The sequence below is a fragment of the Columba livia genome, chromosome 9 (genome assembly GCF_036013475.1).
Source record: "Columba livia isolate bColLiv1 breed racing homer chromosome 9, bColLiv1.pat.W.v2, whole genome shotgun sequence".
In the NCBI taxonomy this organism is placed as follows: Eukaryota; Metazoa; Chordata; class Aves; order Columbiformes; family Columbidae; genus Columba; species Columba livia.
Window position 1 is genome coordinate 27,218,959 of NC_088610.1, and position 9,621 is coordinate 27,228,579.

Consider the following 9,621-nt stretch of genomic DNA (forward strand, 5'->3'; position numbering starts at 1 on the left):
CTATCCCTTTCTCTCTCACGGGTACATCTCTCCTCTCTCCGGATACTCCTTTACTCCCATCCTTCTCAAGGGCAAATCTTAATATCTCAAGGCTGATCTCTAGTTTCATATTTTCTGTCAAGGATTCCACATACCCGCTGCAGTTTCCCACAACACACACACTGTCTAATTGGGTTTGTGACACACACACGCTGTCCAATGGTGTTTGTGACACACACGGTGTCAAATGGGGTTTGTGACACACACGGTGTCAAATGGGGTTTGCGACACACACACTGTTGAGGGGGGTTTGTGACACACACGCTGTCCAATGGTGTTCGTGACACACACAATGTCCAATGGGGTTTGTGACACGCACGCTGTCCAATGGGGATTGTAACACACACACGCTGTCTATTGGTGTTTGTGACACGCATACTGTCCAATGGGGTTTCTGACACACACTCTGTCCAATGGGTGATGTGACACAAAGACTGTCCAGGGGGGTTTGAGACACACACACTGTTTAAAGGGGTTTGTCACATACACTCTGTCCAATGAGATTTATGACACACACACTGACCAATGGGGATTGTGACACACAGACGCTGTCCAATGGGGTTTGTGAAACACACTGTCCAATGGGGATTGTGACACACACACTGTCCAATGGGGATTGTGAACAAACAAATGCTGTCCAATGGTGTTTGTGACACACAAACTCTGTCCAATGGGGTTTGCGACACACACGCTGTCCAGTGGAGATTTTGACACACACACGCTGTCCAATGGGGGTTGTGACACACACAATCTATCCAATGGGCTTGTGAAACACACGTTGTCCAATGGGGATAGTGACACACATGCTGTCCAGTGTGTTTTGTGACACACAAACTGTCCAATGGGGTTTGTGACACACACACTTTCCACTGGGTTTGGAACACACACGCTGTCCAGGTGAGTTTGTGACACACACGCTGTCCAATGGGGTTTGTGACACACACACTCTGTCCTGGACATCGTATTTTGGACAGGGACTCACACACGCTCTCCAATGGGGTTTGGACACACACACTGTTCAATGGGGTTTGTGACACACACACTGTCCAATGGGGATTGTGGCACACACATGCTGTCCAATGGGGTTTGTGACACACACGTGGTCCAACGGGGTTCGTGACACATACGCTGTCCAATAGGGTTTGCGACACACACACTTTCCAATGCGGTTTTTGACACACACGCGGTCCAATGGGGTTCGTGACACACACGCTGTCCAATAAGGTTTATGACACACACACTTTCCAATGGGGTTTGTGACACACATGCTGTCCAATGGGGTTCGTGACACACACGCTGTCCAATAAGGTTTATGACACACATACTTTCCAATGGGGTTTGTGACACACACTCTGTCCAATGGGGTTTGTGACACATACACTGTTCCGGGGGGTTTGTGACGCACACGCTGTCCAATGGTGTTTGTGACACAGAGACTCTCCAGGGGTGTTTGTGACACATGCGCTGTCCAGAGGGGTTTGTGACACACACACGCTGTCCAATGGGGTTTGTCACACACGTGCTATCCACTGGGGATTTTGACACACACACGCTGTCCAATGGGGATTGAGAGATACACACGCTGTCCAATGTTGTTTGTGACACGCATGCTGTCCAATGGGTTTTGTGACACACACACTGTCCGGGGGGGTTTATGAAACAATCGCTGTCCAATGAGGTTTGTGACACACACACACTTTCCAATGGGTTTTGTGGCACACACTCTGTCCAATGGGGTTCGTGACACACACACTGGCCAGTGGGGATTGTGACACACACGCTTTCCTATGGGGTTTGTGACACACACACGCTGTCCAATGGGGTTTGTGTCACACACACACTTTCCAATGGGTTTTGTGGCACACACACTGTCCAATGGGGTTTGTGACAAATACATGCTGTCCAATGCTATTTGTGAACATACACACTGTCCAATGCTTTTTGTGACACACACTCTGTCTAATGGGGATTGTGACACACACACGCTGTCCCATAGGGTCTGTGATACGCATGCTGTCCAATGGGGTTTGTGACACACACATTGTACAGGGGGGGTTGTGACACATACGCTGTGCAATGGGGTTTGTGACACACACACTCTGTCCAATGGGGATTGTGACACACACACACTGTCCAATGAGGATTGTGACACAAACAAGGTCCAATGGCGTTTGTGATGCACACGCTGTCCAATGGGGATTGTGACACACACGTGCTGTCCAATGGTGTTTGTGACACGCATGCTGTCCAATGGCGTTTGTGACACACACGATGTCCAATGCGGTTCATGACAAACACACTGTCCAGTGGCGTTTGTGAAACACACACTGTCCAGTAGGGTTTGTGACACACACATTTTCCAATGGGGTTTCTAACACACACGCAGTTCAAATGGAGTTTTTGACACAGACAGTGTCCACGGGAGTTTGTGACACTCACGCTGTCCAATGGGGATTGTGACACACACTCTGTCCAATGGGGTTTGTCACACACATTCTGTCCAACGAGGTTTGTGACACACACACTGTAAAATGGGTATTGTGACACACACACGCTGTCCAGTGGGGTTTGTTACAAACACTCTGTCCAATATGGCTTGTGACATACACGCTGTCCAATAGGGTTTGTGACACACACAATTTACAATCCGGTCTGTGACATACGCACGGTGTCCAATGTTGTTTGTGACACGCACACTGTCAAATGGGGATTGTGACACACACACGCTGTCCAATGGTGTTTGTGACACACAGGCTGTCCAATGGGGTTTGTGACACACACTCTGTCTAATGTTGCTTGTGACACATACACTTTCCAATGAGGATTGTGACACACACACGCTGTCCAATGGGGTTTGTGACACACACACTGTAAAATGGGGTTTGTGAAACACACGGTGTCAAATGGGGTTTGTGACATGCACACTGCCCAGGGCGGTTTGTGACACACACGCTGTCCAATGGGGTTTGTGACAAACACACTATCCAGGTTAGTTTGTGACACACACGCTGTCCAATGGGATTTGTGAAAGAGAGCACCCAGAGGTGCTTGTGACACACACGCTGTCCAGAGGGTTCTGTGACACACACACTGTCCAATGGGGTTTGTGACACACACACTGTCCGGCTGCGTTTCCGACACACACAATGTCCAATGGTGTTTGTGACACACACGCTGTCTAATGGAGATTGTGACACACACACTGTCCAGAGGGGATTGTGACACATGCACTATACAATGGGGTTTGTCACACCCACTCTGTCCAAAGGGGTTTGTGACACACACACATTCCAATGGGGTTCGTGACACACACACTGTCCAGGGGGGTTTGTGACACACAGACTGACCAATGGGGGTTGTGACACACACGCTGTTTAATGGGGTTCGTAACACACACGCTGTCCAGTGGGATTCGTGAGACACACACTGTCCAATGGGGTTTGTGACACACACACTTTCCAATGGGTATTGAGACACACACACGCTGTCCAATGGGTTTTGTTGCACACAAGAGCTATCCAATGGGGTTTGTGACACACACATTTTCCAATGGCGTTTCTGACACACTCGCTGTCAAAAGGGGTTTGTGACAGACACACTGTCCAGGGGGGTTCGTGACACACGCACTGTCCAATGGGGTTTGTGACACACATGCTGCCCATTGGGGACTGTGACACCCACACTGTCCAATGGGGTTTGTGACACACACACTCTGTCCAGTGGGGTTTGTGAAACAGAGACTATCCAATGGGGATTGGGACACACACACCCTGTCCAATGGGGTTTGTGACACATGCACTGTCTATTGGGGTTTGTGACACACAAGCTGGCCAATGGGGATTGTGATACACACATTGTCCAATGGGATTTGTGACACAGACACTGTCCAATGGGGATTGTGACACACACAGTGTCCTGGGGGGTTTGTGACACACACACTGTCCAATGAGGTTTGTGACACACCGCAGTCAAATGGAGTTTGTGACACAGAGACTCTCCAGGGTTGTTTGTGACACACATGCTGTCCAGAGGGCTTTGTGCCTCACACACTCTCCAATGGCTGTTGTGACACACACACGTTGTCCAATGAGGATTGTGACACACACACTGTCCAATGGGGTTTGTGACAGACAGGCTGTCCAATGGGTATTGTGACACACACACTCTGTCCCATTGGTTTTGTGATATGCGCGCTATCCAATGGGGTTTGTGACAGACACACTGTCCAGGGGGGTTTGTGACACACACGCTGTCCAATGGTTTTGTAACACACACACTGTCCAATGGGGTTTGTGATACACACGCTGTCCAATGGGGCTTGTGACAAACACGCTGTCTAATGGGGTTTGTGACACACACGCTGTCCAATAGTGTTTGTGACACACACACTGTCCAATGGGGATTGTGACACACACACACTATCTAATGGGGTTTGTCACACACACTCTGTCCAATGGAGTTTATGACACACACAGTGTCCATGGGGGTTTGGTACACATGCGCTGTGCAATGGGGTTTGTCACACACACTCTGTCCAATGGGGTTTGTGACACACACAATGTCGAATGGGTATTGTTACACACACACGCTGTCCAATGGGGTTGTTGCACACAAACACAGTCCAGGGGCGTTTGTCACACCCAGTCTGTCTAATAGGGTTTGTGCCAAACACACGCTGTCCAACGGTGTTTGTGACACACACGCTGTTCAAAGGGGTTTGTGACACACACTCTGTCCAATGGGGTTTGTGACACACACACACTGTCCAAAGGGGATTGCGACACACACACGCTGTCCAATGGTGTTTGTGACATGCATGCTGTCCAAAGTTGTTTGTGACAAACACAGTGTCCATTGCGGTTTGGGACACACACACGTTATCCAGTTGGGTTTGTGACACACACACTTTCTAATGGGGTTTGTGACACACACGCGCTGTCCAAAGGTGTTTGTGAAACACACGCTGTCAAATGGGGTTTGTGACACACACAGTGTCCAGGGGAGATTGTGTCACACACGCTGTCCAGTGGGGTTTTTGACACACACACTCTCCAATAGGGTTTGTGATAGACACACTGTCAAATGGGAATTGTGACACACAAGCTGTCCAATGGGGATTGTGACACACACACGCTGTCCCATGGGGTTTGTGAAACACATGTTGTCCAAGGGGTTTTGTGACAGACACAGTGTACAGGAGGCTTTGTGACACACACGCTGTCCAATGGAGTTTGTGACAAACACGCTGCCTAATGGGGTTTGTGACAAACACGCTGTCCAAAGGGTATTGTTACACACACTCGCTGTCCAAGGGGGTTTGTGACGCACAAACTGTCCAATGATGTTTGCGACACACACGCTGCCCAATGGGGCTTGTGATACACACGCTGTCCAATGGGGTTCGTGACACACACGCTGCCTAGTGGTTTTTGTGACACACACACTGTGCAGTAGGGTTTGTGATACACATGCTATCCAATGGGGTTTGTGACATACACACGTTCGAATGATGTTTGAGGCACACACATGCTCTCCAATGGTGTTTGTGACACACACACTCAGTACAATGGGGTTTGTGACTCGCACACTGTCCAATGGGGTTTGTGACACATACACGCTATCAAATGGGGTTTATGAAACACACATTTTCCAATAGCGCTTGTGACACACACACGCTGTCCAATGGGGTTTGTCACACCCACTCTGACAAATGGGTTTTGTGACAAACACACGCTGTCCAATGATGTTTGTGACACACACGCTGTCCAGGGGGGTTTGTGACACACACACTGTCCAATGGGGTTTGTGAAACACACACACTGTCCAATGGGGATTGTGACACACACGCTGTCCAGTGGGGTTTGTGACACACACGCTGTTCAATAGGTTTTGTGACATACACACGCTGCCCAATAGTGTTTGTGACACACACGGTGTGAAATGGGGTTTGTGACACACACAATGTCCAGGGGGGATTGTGACACACACACTGTCCAATGGGGTTTGTCACACCCACTCTCTCAAATGGGGTTTGTGACAAACACACGCTGTCAAATGATGTTTGTGACACACACGCTGTCCAGGGGGGTTTGTGACACACACAATGTCCAAAGGAGTTTGTGACACACACTCTGTCCAATGGGGTTTGTGACACACACGCTGTCCAAAGGGTTTTGTGACACACTTGCTCTCCAGGGGGGTTTGTGACACACACAATGTCCAACGGGGTTTGGGACACACAAGCTGTCCAGTGGGGTTTGTGACACACACAATGTGCAATAGGGTTTGTGAGATACACACGCTGTCCAAGAGTGTTTCTGACACACACACAATGTCTAATGGGTTTTGTGACACACACGCTGTCCAATGGGTATTGCGACACACACACTGTCCAGGGGGGTTTGTGACACACATACTCTGTCCAATGGTGCTTGTGGAGCACAAGCTGTGCATTGGGGTTCGTGACACACACGCTGTCCAGTGGTTTCTATGATACACACACTGTCCAATAGGGTTTGTGACACACACACTGTCCAGGGGGTTTTGTTACACACACGCTATCCAGTCTGGTTTGTGACAGGCAAACCGTCCAGTGGGGTTTGTGACATATACATGCTATCAAATGGGGTTTATTGAAAACACATTTTCCCAAGGGATTTGTGACAAACACACGCTGTCCAATGGGGTTTGTCACACCCACTTTGTCCAATGGGGTTTGTGACAAACACACTCTGTCCAATGGTGTTTGTGACACACAAGATGTCCAAAGATTTTTGTGACACATACGCTGTCCAATGGGTTTTGTGACACACACTCTGTCCAATGGGGATTGTGACACACACATTGTCCAATGGGGATTGTGACACACACACGCTGTCAAATGGGGTTTGTGACACACAAACACAGTCCAGCGGGGTTTGGCACACGCAGTCTGTCCAATGGGGTTTGTGACACACAAACTGTGCAATGGGGTTTCTCACACACACTCTGTCCAATGGGGTTTGTAACACACACGCTGTCCAATGAGGATTGTGAGACATGCGCTGTACAATGAGGTTTGTGACACACACACTCTGTCCAATGGGCTTGTGACACACACACTGTCTTAAGGGGTTTGTGATACACACACGCTGTCCAGTGGGTTTTGTGACACACACACTGTCTAATTGGATTTGTGGCACACACATGGTATCAAATGGGGTTTGCGACACACACAATTTCCAGTGGGGTTTGTGACACACACACTTTCCAATGGGGTTTCTGACACACACACGCTGTCCAATGGTGTTTGTGACACTCACGGTGTCAAATGGTGTTTGTGACACACACAATATCCAGGGGGGAACGTGACACACACACTGTCCAATGGGGTTTGTCACACCCACTCTGTCCAATGGGGATTGTGACACACACACACTGTCCAATGGGAAACGTGACACACACATGCTGTCCAATGGGGATTGTGACAGACACATGCGGTGCAATGGTGTTTGTGACACACATGCTGTCCAATGGGGTTTGTGACACTAACGCTGTCCAAGTGGGTTTGTGACACACACACTGTCCATTGGAGTTTGTAACACACACACGCTATCCAATGGGTTTGTGACACACACACTTTTCAATGAGGTTTGTGACACACACTCTGTCCAATGGGTTTTGTGACAAACACATTGTCTAAAGGGGTTTTTGACACAGACACGCTGTCCAGTGGGGTTTTGAAACACACTCTGTCCAATAGGTTTTGTGACACACACACGGTCCAATAGGGATTGTGACACACACAATGTACAATGGATTTGTGACACACACTCTGTCAAATGGGGTTTATGACACACACACTGTCCAAAGGGGATTATGACACACACACACTGTCCAATGGGGATTGTTACACACACAAGCTCCAATGGGGTTTGTGACACACACGCTGTCCGATGGGGATTGTGACACACAGACGCTGTCCAACGGTGTTTGTGACACGGATGCTGTCCGATGGGGTTTTTGACACACATACACAGTCCAGCGGGGTTTGTGACACACACACAGTTCAATGGGGTTTGTGACACACACGCTGTCAAATGGGGTTTTTGACACACCACACACACTCTGTCCAATGGGGAATGTGACACATACGCTGTCCAATGGGGTTTGTGACACACACGCTGCCCAGTGGGATTTGTGACACACACACTGTCCTATAGGGATTTTGACACACACATGCTATACCATGGGTTTTGTAACACACACACTTTCCAAGAGGCTGTCCAATGCAGTTTGTGACACACACGCTTTCAAATGGGGTTTGTGACACACACTCTGTCCAGGGGAGTTTGTGACACACATACGGTCCAATGGGGTTTGTGAAACACTCTCTGTCCAATGGGGTTTGTGACACACACACACTGTCCAAATGGGTTTGTGACACACACACTGTCCAATGGGGTTTGTGACACACACGCTGTCCAATGGAGATTGCGACACACACATGCTGTCCAATGTTGTTTGTAACACGCATGCTTTCCAATGGTGTTTGTGACAAACAGTCTATCCTTTGCGGTTTGGGACACACACACTTTCCAAGGTGGTTTGTGTCACACACGCTGTCCAATGGGGTTTGTGACACACTGTGTCTACGGGGGTTTGTGACAAACACGCTGTCCAATGGGGATTGTGACACACAGACGCTGTCCAACGGTTTTTGTGACACGGATGCTGTCCGATGGGGTTTTTGACACACATACACAGTCCAGGGGGGTTTGTGACACACAAACAGTTCAATGGGGTCTGTGACACACACATCGTCCAATGGGGTTTGTCTCACACACACTGTCCAATGGGGTTTGTGACACACACGCTGTCCAGTGGGGATTGTGACACACAGACGCTGTCCAACGGTGTTTGTGACACGGATGCTGTCCGATGGGGTTTTTGACACACATACACAGTCCAGGGTGGTTTGTGACACACACACTGTCCAATGGGGTTTGTGACACACACTCTGTCAAATGGGGTTTGTGACACACCACACACACTCTGTCCAATGGTGAATGTAAACACATATGCTGTCCAATTTGGTTCATGACACACACGCTGTCCAGTGGGGTTTGTGACACACACACTGTCCAATAGGGTTTGTGGCACACACACGCTATCCAATGGGGTTTGAGACACACACACATTCCAATAGGTTTGTGGCTAACACACGCTATCCAATGGAGTTTGTGACACACATGCTGTCACATGGGGTTTGTGATATACACTCTGTCCAATGGGGTTTGTGACACACATACACTGTCCAATGGGGATTGTGATGCACACACGCTGTCCAATGTTGTTTGTGACATGCATGCTGTTTAATGGTGTTTGTGAAAAATACGCTGTTCAATGGGGATTGTGATACACACACGCTGTCCAGTGGGGTTTGTGACACACAGGCTGTCCAGTGGGGTTTGTGACACACACACTGTCCAATGGGGATTGTGACACACATGCGCTGTCCAATGGGGTTTGTGACACACACGCTGTCCAGTGGGGTTTTGACACACACTCTGTCAAATGGGGTTTGTCACACACACTCTGTCC